General features: G+C 45.9%; 1 protein-coding gene across 3 annotated transcripts in view; it reads left to right on the forward strand.

Annotated features, from left to right (window-relative positions):
* Positions 1-12,962, forward strand: part of TNPO1 (transportin 1) — a 197,764-nt gene that overhangs the window by 73,976 nt on the left and 110,826 nt on the right. The gene's annotated exons all lie outside the window — the stretch shown is intronic.

Below are 12,962 nucleotides of genomic sequence, written 5' to 3' on the forward strand. Positions count from 1 at the left end.
CTCTTTATTAAACCTCATCCTGTTTACCTCTGACCATTTCTCTAACTTGCTAAGGTCATTTTGAATTATGTCCCTATCCTCCAAAGAAGTCGCAACCCCACCCAGTTTGGTATCATCTGCAAACTTAATAAGAGTACTCTCTATCCCAATATCTACATCATTGATGAAGATATTGAATAGTACGGGTCCCAAAACAGACCCTTGAGGAACTCCACTTGTTATCCCTTTCCAGCAGGATTTAGAACCGTTAACAACAACTCTCTGACTACGGTTATCCAGCCAATTATGCACCCACCTTATCGTGGCCCTATCTAAGTTATATTTGCCTAGTTTATCAATAAGAATATCATGCGAGACCGTATCAAATGCCTTACTAAAGTCTAGGTATATGACATCCACCACTTCTCCCTTATCCACAAGGCTCGTTATCTTATCAAAGAAAGCTATCAGATTAGTTTGGCATGACTTGTTCTTCACAAACCCATGCTGGCTATTCCCTATCACTTTATTACTTTCCAAGTGTTTGCATACGATTTCCTTAATTACCTGCTCCATTATCTTCCCTGGGACAGACGTTAAACTGACCGGTCTATAATTTCCTGGGTTGTTCTTATTCCCCTTTTTATAGATGGGCACAATATTTGCCCTTTTCCAGTCTTCTGGAATCTCCCCTGTCTGCCATGATTTTTCAAAGATCATAGCTAAAGGCTCAGATACCTCCTCTATCAGCTCCTTGAGTATCCTGGGATGCATTTCATCAGGACCTGGTGACTTGCTGACATCTAACTTTCCTAAGTGATTTTTAACTTGTTCTTTGTGTATCCTATCTTCTAAACTTACCCTCTCTCTGCTTGTATTCACTACGTTAGGCACACCTCCAGACTTCTCGGTGAAGACCGAAACAAAGAAGTCATTGAGCATCTCCGCCATTTCCAAGTTCCCTGTTACTGCTTCTCCCTCCTCGCTAAGCAGTGGGCCTACCCTGTCCTTGGTCTTCCTCTTGCTTTTAATGTATTTATAAAAGGTCTTCTTGTTTCCCTTTATGCCTGTAGCTAGTTTGATCTCATTTTGTGCCTTTGCCTTTCTAATCTTGCCCCTGCATTCCCGTGTTGCTTGCCTATATTCATCCTTTGTTAGTTGTCCTAGTTTCCATTTTTTATATGACTCCTTTTTTATTTTGAGATCATGCAAGATCTCCTTGTTAAGCCAAGCTGGTCTTTTGCCATATTTTCTATCTTTCCTACACAGCGGAATTGTTTGCTTTTGGGCCCTTAACAACGTCCCTTTGAAATACTTCCAACTCTCCTCAGTTGTTTTTCCCTTCAGTCTTGCTTCCCATGGGACCTTACCTACAAGTTCTCTGAGCTTATCAAAATCTGCCTTCCTGAAATCCATAACCTCAATTGTGCTGGTCTCCCTTCTACCTTTCCTTAAGATCATGAACTCTATTATTTCGTGATCACTGTCCCCTATACTGTCTTCCACTTTCAAGTTCTCAACTAGTTCCTCCCTATTTGTTAAAACCAAATCCAGAACAGCTTCTCCTCTGGTAGCTTTTTCAACCTTCTGAAACAGAAAGTTGTCTCCAATGCAGTCCAGAAACTTATTGGATAGCCTGTGCCTCGCTGTGTTAGTTTCCCAACATATGTCTGGATAGTTGAAGTCCCCCATCACCACCAAATCTTGGGCTTTGGATAGTTTTGTTAATTGTTTAAAAAAGGCCTCATCCACCTCTTCCACCTGGCTAGGTGGCCTGTAGTAGACTCCTAGCATGATATCACCCTCGTTTTTTACCCCTTTTAGCTTAGCTGTGTAGAGAGTCTCTGGGTTATCTCCTACGTTCATCTCCACTTCAGTCCAAGTGTGTACATTTTTAATATACAAGGCAACCCCTCCTCCCTTTTTTCCCTGTCTGTCCTTCCTGAGCAAGCCGTACCCTTCCATACCAATATTCCAATCATGCGTCCCATCCCACCAGGTTTCTGTAATACCAATGATATCATAGTTGTATTTATTGGTTAGCAATTCCAGTTCTTCCTGCTTATTACCCATACTTCTCGCATTTGTATATAGGCATCTAAGATACTGATTTGATCTTGCCTCCCTGTTGTGCCCTGACCCTCCTTTCTCCTTGCCATTATAGGCCGTAGTTCCCCCCATTTCCAACCCATCTCCCAGTCCCGCACATTCAGCACTTACCTGTGGGCTTTGCTCACCTGCCCCCGACAAACCTAGTTTAAAGCCCTCCTCACAAGGTTAGCCAGTCTGTGTCCAAACAAGGCCTTCCCGCTCCTGGAAAGGTGAACTCCATCTCCGCCAAGCAGTCCTTCCTGGAAGAGCACCCCGTGATCAAGGAAGCCGAATCCCTCCTGGCGACACCATCGTCGCAGCCATGCATTCACCTCCAGGATGCACCTCTCTCTGCCCGGGCCCCTACCTTTGACAGGAAGGATAGAAGAGAATACCACCTGCGCTCCAAACTCCTTCACCCGTACTCCCAAAGCCCTGTAGTCACACTTGATCCGCTCAGTGTCACACCTGGCAGTATCATTTGTGCCCACGTGGATGAGTAGCATGGGGTAGTAGTCAGAGGGCCGGATAATCCTCGACAATGCCTCCGTAACATCTCGGATACGGGCCCCTGGCAGACAGCATACCTCTCGAGATGAGCTGTCAGGGCGACAGATGGGTGCCTCCGTTCCCCTCAGAAGAGAGTCTCCAACCACCACTACCCTACGTTTCCTCCTCGCAGTGGTGGCAGGAGACTGCTCAACCTTGGTGGTGCAAGGCCTGGTCTCCTCCACTGTGGGGAGTGACTCCTTGTCTCCTGCTGAAAGTAAAGTGTAACGGTTATGTAACAACACAGTGGGAGGGTTAGGAGCAGGGGTGGAACACTGCCTGCTGCCGGAAGTAACCAGCTGCCAGTTCTCACCCTGCACCACTGCCTCCTCCATAAGTGGCTGGTCAACAGTCCCACATCCTAGGACAGTGACCTCCGTGGACTCCACAGGAATACTGTCCAGGAATTCCTCATGGCTTCGAATGCTCCTCAGCCTGGCCACCTCCTCCTGTAGCTCTCCCACCTGCTGCCTGAGAGATTCCACCAGCAGGCACCTTTCACAATGGTTGTCTCCCCCAGCCTGGAGATCACTCAGTGGGAATTGCAAGCCACAAATACAGCAAGACCACACCAGGACCTGGGTAGAGGCATCCATGCTCAGGTTCTCTGTCTGGATACAGGCACAGGTGGAGGAGACAGGAGAAGTACTGGCACAAGCGCTATGGGTCTTCATCACCATCAGTCACTCCCTCTGCCCAACTCCCTCTTCAACTCCCCTGTCTGCAGTCCCCTGTCCGCTTTCATCTGAAAGAGGCTTCCCCGCGCTCCAGCTGATCAGTGGCTTCTTCTCTGTGCTTGCCCACGTGGAGCTTGGTGTACCCTGGCTGAGCGTCATGGCCAGCTGGCCGGGCAGCCACTTCTCTTCCCTCCAGCCCGGCTGCCCTGCGCTCAGCCCAGGGAGGCTGCGTCTAGCTCCAGCTATGCTAGAGCAAGCTTCCTGGGCTGAGTGCAGGAACACAAATGCCCATCTGATGGACTGTATACAACTAGCAATCTCAGACTACAGCCCAGACTTCAAGACACTGGCAGATACTGTTCAGTCACAGGTGTCACACTGAGACTTTGTTATTGGAAGAAAAAATATATAATTATCAATACTTGATTTTAGATTTACAAAATAGCAGAGAACAAAATGTATAATTGTAAATGCTTCATTTGACATTTAAATAGCATGAATTAAAAACAGACCATTTATTTAATAACTATAAACATGTGATTTTAATTTTATATATTGTATAATTTAAAAATAAACTGTTTAACAGAGTATTAAAGGACTGAGGATAGCAAGTGATGGACAGGAGAATAGAGAGGGCAGGGCTTCAAGGAAAGGGCAGGGCTTCAAGGAAAGGGCGGGGCGGTAGATCTTCGCCTGTTCTGAGACTTTAAAAAGTGATCTTGGGTGTGTAAAGGTTGGAGACCACTGCGCTAGAGGCCTCTCCCCCCCACCACCCTCCCAGTCAAAGGATATCCAGGAAGTTAGAGACATTCAGTTACTCTTCCCCTCTGCATAGTTATTGGAATCCTACTTTAACGAGGACTTTTGCCCATATTGGGAGTTGTGCACTCAGTCTGTGGTACTATGCTCTCCCATATGGGCCTCCCCTATGGCCCTATTGGGTTCCTAAGGTGGCATATTGGCAGCTTTTTGGCAGCTCTCTCCTTTCCATTGCACAGGAGACCGTGGTCACAAGTTCTTCCACCAAACCCCTAAAATGAAGAGACCTTTGAAAGACAGGAAGCTAGAATGGGCAAAGAGGATATTCTTTGAGCCAGTATTTTTCTCTTAGCCTCCAGACGATGCAGTCATGCCTCTATCTACCATTATCAATGATTTTTCCTCTGTTCCAAAACCTTATGAATTGGGTGACTGACATCTTCCATATGGCCCTTGAGGATGTTAGACTTCAATCCAGCTCTTGGATGCTTTGCAGTTGGTGACACCTTTGCAGTTGGGTTGTGCTATCTATTAATGAAGAGCTCCTGGATCCAGCAAATACTGTGGCAAACTCCTGTCACCAATTTTGTAAATAGGCAGATAGGAAATAATAGTCCCACCCTGGAATTCAGAATTTGTACCCTCCTCCCAATCTAATTCCCTGCTGGTGGATGCCATAAACAAGTGGAATAAGCAGTGTTATGCCTCTTTTCCATCCCTCTTTAGGGGGGGCTTTCATAAGACTATTCTGAGACAAATACAGTCCTTCCTTTATTTAGGTGCAGTAGAGATGGTTCCATCCCCTAACAGAGGGAAAGGGCTTCACTCAAAGTATTTCCTTATGCCAAAGAAGAGGGTGGAAACTGAACTTACATCTCAGACAACCAAAGAAATTTGTGAAATCTCAAAAGTTCAAGATGGTGACTCCGGCAGCTATAATTTATTTTCAGCCCTTGACCTACATGTGTATTTCCATATAGCAATATCTTCATTTCATCATGGGCCCAGAATAATTTTCAATACCAAGTACTTCCTTTTGGCCTGAAGGGTGTTTCCAAAAATGATTTATGGGCCAGTGAGAAGTGATTTTAGTTTTTACCATATGTGGACAACTGGCTACTCCAAATGCCAGTCTTACAAAGCAATACTAACTTCCACCTAGACAGTCCTCCCTCTGTCTTCCAGGAATTGGGTCTCCAGCTAAATGTAAAGAAATGTTAACCCCTGTATGGAGAATACCATTAATGGGTGTATTTGGATTCATAGACAGGAGGGATGTTAAAATGTTTGTTTAGGTTTACATGTGAGGGGGAGGAGGGGTGGTTCTGCAGGAGCCAGTAAGCATAGGGAGGTGTCTTAAAAGCTCACTCCCCAAATGCACCCCTGCATCCCTCACTGCTGCCTCTGATGCAGAGGCAGCTGTGTGGAAGGGGGTGAGAGTAACCGTGTACATGTTCACACTTTCACAACCCTAGTTAGCAGCCAGGGCCTTCCTGCCTTATGCTCAGATGCATCATTTTGAATCTGTTTGGAACAATTCAGGGAAGCCCCTGTACTACAGAAAGGAACTGTTTTGCAGCTCCTGGGTCGTACTGCTACTAGCACTTTTATCATGCAAGATTGCACTCCTGCTACTTTCAAGGCTGCTTCAAAAGGACTTGTTTCCCAACAAAAGACAGCTTGAACAAAACAGATTACAGTTTCTCTCAAACAACCTAGATTGGTGGAAAGATGCAATGTCTGTTTGAACACCCCTTTCACCTGCCCAGTTTCAACCATAACTGGGGAGCACATTTCAACTAACTAATAACTTGGGGCAGATGGTCACCTCAGAAAAACATTTTCTTTATCAACTTGGAGCTCAGAGTGATAGGGAATTCACACTTTGAATTCAGATTCCCCATCAAGAGCAAATTCAGAATCGTGATGGACAATGTGGCTTACTGCATTCTGTTTCTTGCTACAAAACATGCAGGATTTCCTCACCCTGTGCCTGATCAAGGACATTATAAAGTTGTATGAAACTGGATTCAGATCTCAGCTATTTATCTTCTAGGAGTCCAGACTGTCAGAGCAGATGTGCTCATCTGTGGCTCCCAGAACTATGAAAGGGAATTGGACACTGAGATCCTTCATAGGATATTCCAGAGGTGAAGACTTACGGAAGTGGACCTATTCACCATATCGAGCACCAGGAAGTGCCCTTTATGCCAAGAGGCGGCCTTGATTGCCTCTTTTGGGGAGATGCCTTTCTCTTGGACAAGATCAGGGAGGGCAAGGCCATGTTATCTTCATCATACCACTTTGGTTGAGGCAGGCTTGCTATTCTTACCTGTTTCACCTGTGCCTGACTTCGGGATGTTTGTCTTATTGGGTTTGATTAACTGGTAGGGGCTGGAGCAGATCCCTGCCAGCCTGGGAAAGGGGCTACTTCAGTCCCTTGGGGTCTTCTGGTTACTGCTGCAGGGAAGCTTCCTCTCTGGGAGCAGAGCCAGCAGCAGCCCTTGCTGGCCCCACTCCCAGGGAGGAGGCTTCACTGTGGGTCCTGCAGTATAAAGCTTAATTAAGCTTTATACTGCAGAGCCCGCAGTGTGTGCAACTGTAACTGCTATGATTTTTAGCCATTACACGGTTACATTTTTAACCATATTTTTACATCCCTCGGCTGATGTTTGTTCTTCTCTCCCAGAATGTGGGATATGAGCTTCACCAGAAATTGGGGCCCTCTATCTCCAAGCATGGTTCCTAAATAGTTCATGGGATTAGAATCCATCTGCTCAACAGGCGTTCAAAAGGTATTACAAAACAGTAGGCAGATTAAGCAGCCTCGGATTAAGGATGTCATATCTCTGTCTTCATTTATTCTGGCACAAGACAGGTGCATAGCTCTTAACTAACAGGGTGTGTGTTTCCACAAGATTTGGGGTTAGGTCTAGGAATGTGAACAGCTATTTGACTATCCAATAATCAAATGATAGAAATGTAGCCGTGTTAGTCTGGTGTAGCTGAAACAAAATACAGGACTATGTAGCACTTGAAAGACTAACAAGATGGTTTATTAGGTGATAAGCTTTCGTGGGCCAGACCCACTTCCTCAGATCAAATAGTGGAAGAAAATTGTCAACCATATATACCAAAGGATACAATTAAAAAAAGTGAACACATGAAAAGGACAAATCAAATTTCAGAACAGAAGAGGGATTTGGGGGGGGGGAGTAGGTAAATGTCTGTGAGCTAATGATATTAGAGGTGATAATTGGGGAAGCTATCTTTGTAATGGGTAAGATAATTAGATTCTTTATTCAGACTCAGGTGTAAAGTGTCGAATTTAAGCGTGAATAACAGTTCAGAGGATTCTCTTTCAAGTGCGGTCTTAAGGCTTTTGAAGCAGGATATACAGGTAATTAAGTCATTGAGACAATGTCCTTTCTGGTTGAAATGGCAAACTTTTTTCTTTGTGATCCTGTCTAATATCTGTTTTGTGGGCATTGATCCTTTGGCGAAGTGTCTGAGACGTTTGTCCAATGTACATAGCAGGCGGACACTTTTGGCACATGATAGCATAAATTCTATTTCTGGATGCGCAGGAATATGTGTTCTTGATCTTATAACTCACTTGGTTAGGTCCAATAATGGTATCAGCAGAGTGAATATGTGGACAAAGCTGGCAACGGGGTTTGTTGCAAGGGAAGGTACCAGGGTTGGTATTAGTGTGGTATGTCCTGTGGTTGTTGGTAAGAATCATCTTGAGGTTAGGTGGTTGTCTATAGGAGACTATGGGTCTGTCTCCCAGAGCCCCTTGGAGTTTAGTATCCTATATCAGAAAGAGGCAGCAAGGGTGCGGGGAAGGAGGGGTTACTTCAAAGTGGCAGTGCTGCATGAAGCCTGGGGCCAGACCCTTGGCTCCACGTAGTGCTGCAGCTTTGAAACATAAGGGAGTCCGCAGCTGGCCCCAGGCTGAGCATGGTGTTTCAAAGTGGCAGTGCTATGTGGAGCCTGTGGTCAGCTGGGGACTGCTTGAGTTCCCCACTGATTCTGTGCTTCCTGCAATGCTTTTGTCTTTGAAGTTAAGCAACAGTGACACTGTTGCTACACTTCAAAGGTGGAGGTGCCCTTATTGACTAGTCGAATAGTTAATGCAAATTGCATTGACCATTTGATTAGCTGATTAAACTGAATTTAACATCCTAGTTAGGTCAGATAATCACCAGTACAACATACTTACCATGCAGACTCACCACTATGAAAAAGGTCATCTTAAAATGGCTTACGGTGGTAGCAGCCCACCAGAAATGTGACTACCTTGTCTTCTGCCTCTGGCTCATCAGGAGACACTAATGAGCCTGAAATGTATTTTTATGCCTTTTCAGTCAACTATGCTTCCTAGTGAACTATGAGAAATCAACACTTATCCCACTGCACGTGATAGATTTTATAGGGGTATTCTTCTGATTTAGAGATCAGGCATGGCTGCCTGAAAACAGAGTCCAGTTGCTGAAGGCATTTGTGCTTCAGCTAATATCAGAACAGATGACCGAATAGATGTGACTCAATGGTAGGCTACATGTTGGCCCAAATGTGATGCCACTTGCCACACTTTGAAACATAGAATTGTAGGACTGGAAGGGACCTCGAGTGGTCATCTAGTCTATTTATAGCAAGACTAAGCATTTGCTAGACCCTCCACGACAGTTTGTTTAATCTGCTTTTTAAAATCTCCAATGATAGAGATACCACAACCTCCCTTGGCAGTTTATTCAACTGCTTAGCCATCCTGGCAGGAAGATTTTTGAAATATCCAACCTAAACTGCCCTTGTGGCAAATTTAAGCCCATTGCTTTTTGTCCTATCCTCAATGCTAAAGGGAACAATTTTTCTACCTCCTCCTTGTAACAACTTTTTAGGTAATTGAAAACCCATTATGTCCCCTCTGTCTTTTCATCTCCCCACTAAACCTATCTTTTTAGTTTCCTTCTAGATCAAGTTTCCTAGACATTTAATCTCTTTTGCTGCTATTCTCTGAATTTTCTCCAGTTTGTCCACATCTTTTCTGAAATGTGGCACCCACAACTGGACACAATACTCCAGTTGAGGCCTAATCACCATGGAGTAGAACAGAAGAATTACTTCAGGTGTTGCTTACCACACTCCTGCTATTGCATCCCTGTGTGTGCTTGTTTTTCAATAGTGTTGCAGTGTTCACTCATTTACCTTGTGAGCCATTATTACCTCCCCAGTGCTGCAGAACTCCTTCCTAGACAGTCATTTCCCATTTTGTATGTGTGCAGTTGATGGCTCGTTCCTAAATGGAGTACCTTGCATTTGTTCTTATTGAATTCCATGCTATTCAGGCCACTTCTCCAGTTTGTCCAGATCATTTTGAATTTTAATCCTGTTCTCCAAAGCAATTTGCATCATCTCCCAACTTGATATGGTCCACAAACACTTTAAGTGATTCTTTATGCCATTATCTAAATCACTGATGAAGATACTGAGCAGAACTGGACTCAGAACTGATTCCTGCAGAACTCTGTGATATGCCCTTCTTGCTTGATTGTGAACCATTTATAACTACAATTTGGGAACAGTTTTCCAATCAGTTCTGTACCCACTTCATAGTAGAATCATAGAATCCTAAGGCTGGAAGAGACCTCAGGAGGTGGAGTCAAGCACCCTCCCCAAAGCAAGACCAACCCCAACTAAATCATCTTAGCCAAGATTTAAAAATCTCTAGGAATGGAGTTTCCACCACCTTCCTAGGTAACTCATTCCAGTACTTCACCAGTCTCCTTGTGAAATAGTTTTACCTCATATCCTAACTAGACCTCCCTTAACTGAAACTTGAGATTATTGCTCCTTGTTCTGCCATCTGTGACCTCTGCCATCTGCCTCGCTCCATCTTCTCTGCAACCTCCCTTCAGGAAGTTGAAGGCTGTTATCAGATCCCTCCCGCTCCCCCCACTCTTCTTTTCTTCAGACTAAATAAGCCCAAATCCCCCAGTCTCTCCTTGTAATTCAAGGGTGGCTAACCTGCGGCTCATGAGCCGCATGTGGCTCGCGAAGTAAAAAATTGCGGCTCCTGACAGAACTTGGAACCGCTCAGCTCAGCTGCTCTCATGGCCAGGCTGCTGTGAGCCACATGCGTGCTCACAGCCTGCGCCGTTCTGCTCACAGCCTCCAGCGCACTACGTCATATCCTGCAGGTGCTGGACGGGTCACACACAGCGTCCCAGACTGCATGTGCTAGCAGCCGGCTGCTGAGCGCAGGCAGCGGCTCTGGGTGCACCAGCGGCAGCTCCGGGACCAGAGCATAAGATTAGTGAGGGAGGGGGGTTGGGTTACAGTGGGGAGGGGAGGTGTCTGGCTCTGGGGGAGAGGGGTTGGGCGGGGGATGCACAGTGTGCCAGCTGCTCAGCGCACACACCCCAGCTCCTGGAGGGAGATGCATGTGACTGTAGTGGCGGCTCCACCTCCAGGACCTGAGAATTAGGTTAGAGTGGGTGGGAGGGGGTTTGTATAGAGACGGGCCGGTGCCTGGCTCTGGGTGGGGGGGATTGGGTTAGTGGGGTGTGTGCTTGGCTCTAAGGAAGGGGAGGGGGATTGTGTTGGGGAGGGGGTGTGCCTGGCTCAGGGGAGGGGGATTGGGTTGGGAGGGGGGTGCTTGGCTCTGGGGAAAGGGGGGGGAATAGGGTTAGAGCAGAGGGGTACCTGGGGGATGGGAAGAGCAGCCAGCGTGCTGCCTGAGACCTGGGATCCCCAGTTACTGGCCCCAGCTGTCTGTCCCCTCCTCCTGGCCGGACCCCTGCCCACTAGCACCCTGTCCCAGAATCCTGTCCCCTTCCCCCACCAGCACAGTTGGGGCCACATTAGTGAAGCTTGAGGGGTTTTGGAGCGGTTGTTTTTTTTGCATCTCACTTGTGTGGCCCCGACTGACTTTTCTGTGAGTCAGTGACCCCTGACTCAAAACAGGTTCCCTGCCGCTCTCATAAATAATGACAACACCGAAACATTTTGCATTTGACATATTTTATTTAAAAATTAATCCTGGCCAACAAGCCCCCAATTGAGGCCAAGCCCCCATCTGGCCACAGCATCATAACACTCCTGCACCCCCCGTCTCCAAACCTGAGCCTATCAAACACTGCAACCCCTTGTCCTGAGCCTCTTACATCCCCAAACTCCTGCACCTCACATCCCCAGTCTTCTGCCACAAACCTCCTGCAGTGTCCACACGCTGCAAATCTGTGTCCTGAGCCCCTCATACTCCCAACCTCCCTGCCCTGAGCCCCTCATGCACCCCAGCCCAAACACCTGCATCCTCATAGCCACAAGCCTGCAGCTTTCTCAGCACCCCAACCTTCCACCTGACCCCAACACTCTCCAGCCTGGAGCCATCTCCCTAAGCCAGCATCCTCTTCTCTACTTCCTCCTGCACCCATATTCCCTCCCAGAGCTTGCACCTCTCACCCCTTCTTAGTCCTTTTTTTTTTTTTTTTTTTGTTGTTGTTGTTGTTGTTGTCAGCCACAATAGCAGTGGAGACAGCGTGAAGAGCTGAGGCAAAGTTGTTGAGGCCCTCCCACCCCCAAAAAAGCCAGGGCCATGAAGACCTGGGGAAAAGTTACCCCCCTTCCCCCTTCCAAAAAAAAGCAGCCGTGCCCTGGGTTCCCCCAGTGTGGCGTGCGCTTTTTTTTTTTTCCTTCTCCTCCTCCCCTCAACAACTTTGCCTCAGCTCTTCACATGGTCTCCACTGCTATTGTGGCTCTTCATCTGGAACAGGTTGGCCACCCCTGTTGTAGATCATATGCTCCAGCCCCCTAATCATTTTGGTTTCCCTTTGCTGGATCTTCTCCTATGCATCCACATCCTTTCTATACTGGGTCCCCAGAATTAGACGCAGTAGTAGCTTTAACTAGAGTGCATAGAAGACCCTCATGATTTGCAGAATGCCTATTTGTGGTTCCACGTATTTGTGGGTTTCTCCTATCCTAGTTGGGGAAGGGGGTATTTGTGGCTCCTGATGCTCTGTGGAGAACTCAGTATTTATGGATTTTGCTATTCACAGTGGTGCTAGGAACCACAAATGGCAAGGGTTTCCTTTATTCCTTAGTTTGTTTATGAAGTCATGAAAGACATTATCAGAATCCTTAGGCTACATCAACACTAGAAACTTCATAGGGACACAGCTGTACCGCTGCAGCTATGCCTCTGTAAGGTCTCATCTGTAGCCATTCCATGCCAGCAGAAAAGAGCACTCTTGCTGTACAGGTGCTGTACAAACCAGTGTATGTGCTTACTTCTGCTGCTCTGTCTGGTTAATCCAAATCTGATGAAAAGTGTGTCAACATGTTCCACCCTTGAAAAATTGGGGCTCTTCTTTTTGTGGATCTTTGTTTAGGAAGTGATAACTTTCAGCTTCTGGTATTTCAAATTTCAAGTGTCTAGAAATTGTGTGGAACGGGTACACTTTGGTAGATGGTTTTATTATGCTTTGAACTTTAGCCTTTCATGCATATTCAAAGTGCTAAAATAGTATTGAGTTTTCATTTAAAAATGATATATTTAGGAACATTTTAACTATTGATGGGGGGCTTTTGCTTTTGGATGAGGCTTTAAGTTCTATTTTTTTTAAAGGTGATTTGGAAGGATTATTGTTAATTGCTCTTTGTGTTTATACTGCTGTATGCTTTAACCTGTGAAGTTAAACATTTATTCCTTGATGAAATCCGATTCCTATTGTGCATTGAGTGGTTGGTTGAATATTTCTGTAGAAACTTGTAAATAAGAATAGACAGGTTCTTGCCCTGACACATTTGAAATTGAAGCTGTTTTGTATAATTTAAGGGAAAACTAAATTCAAAGATGGATAAACCCAGAAAATACAAAACTGATATATGCTTTGATTCTGT

Source organism: Pelodiscus sinensis, chromosome 6 (genome assembly GCF_052426305.1).
Source record: "Pelodiscus sinensis isolate ZL-2025 chromosome 6, ASM5242630v1, whole genome shotgun sequence".
Classification (NCBI taxonomy): Eukaryota; Metazoa; Chordata; order Testudines; family Trionychidae; genus Pelodiscus; species Pelodiscus sinensis.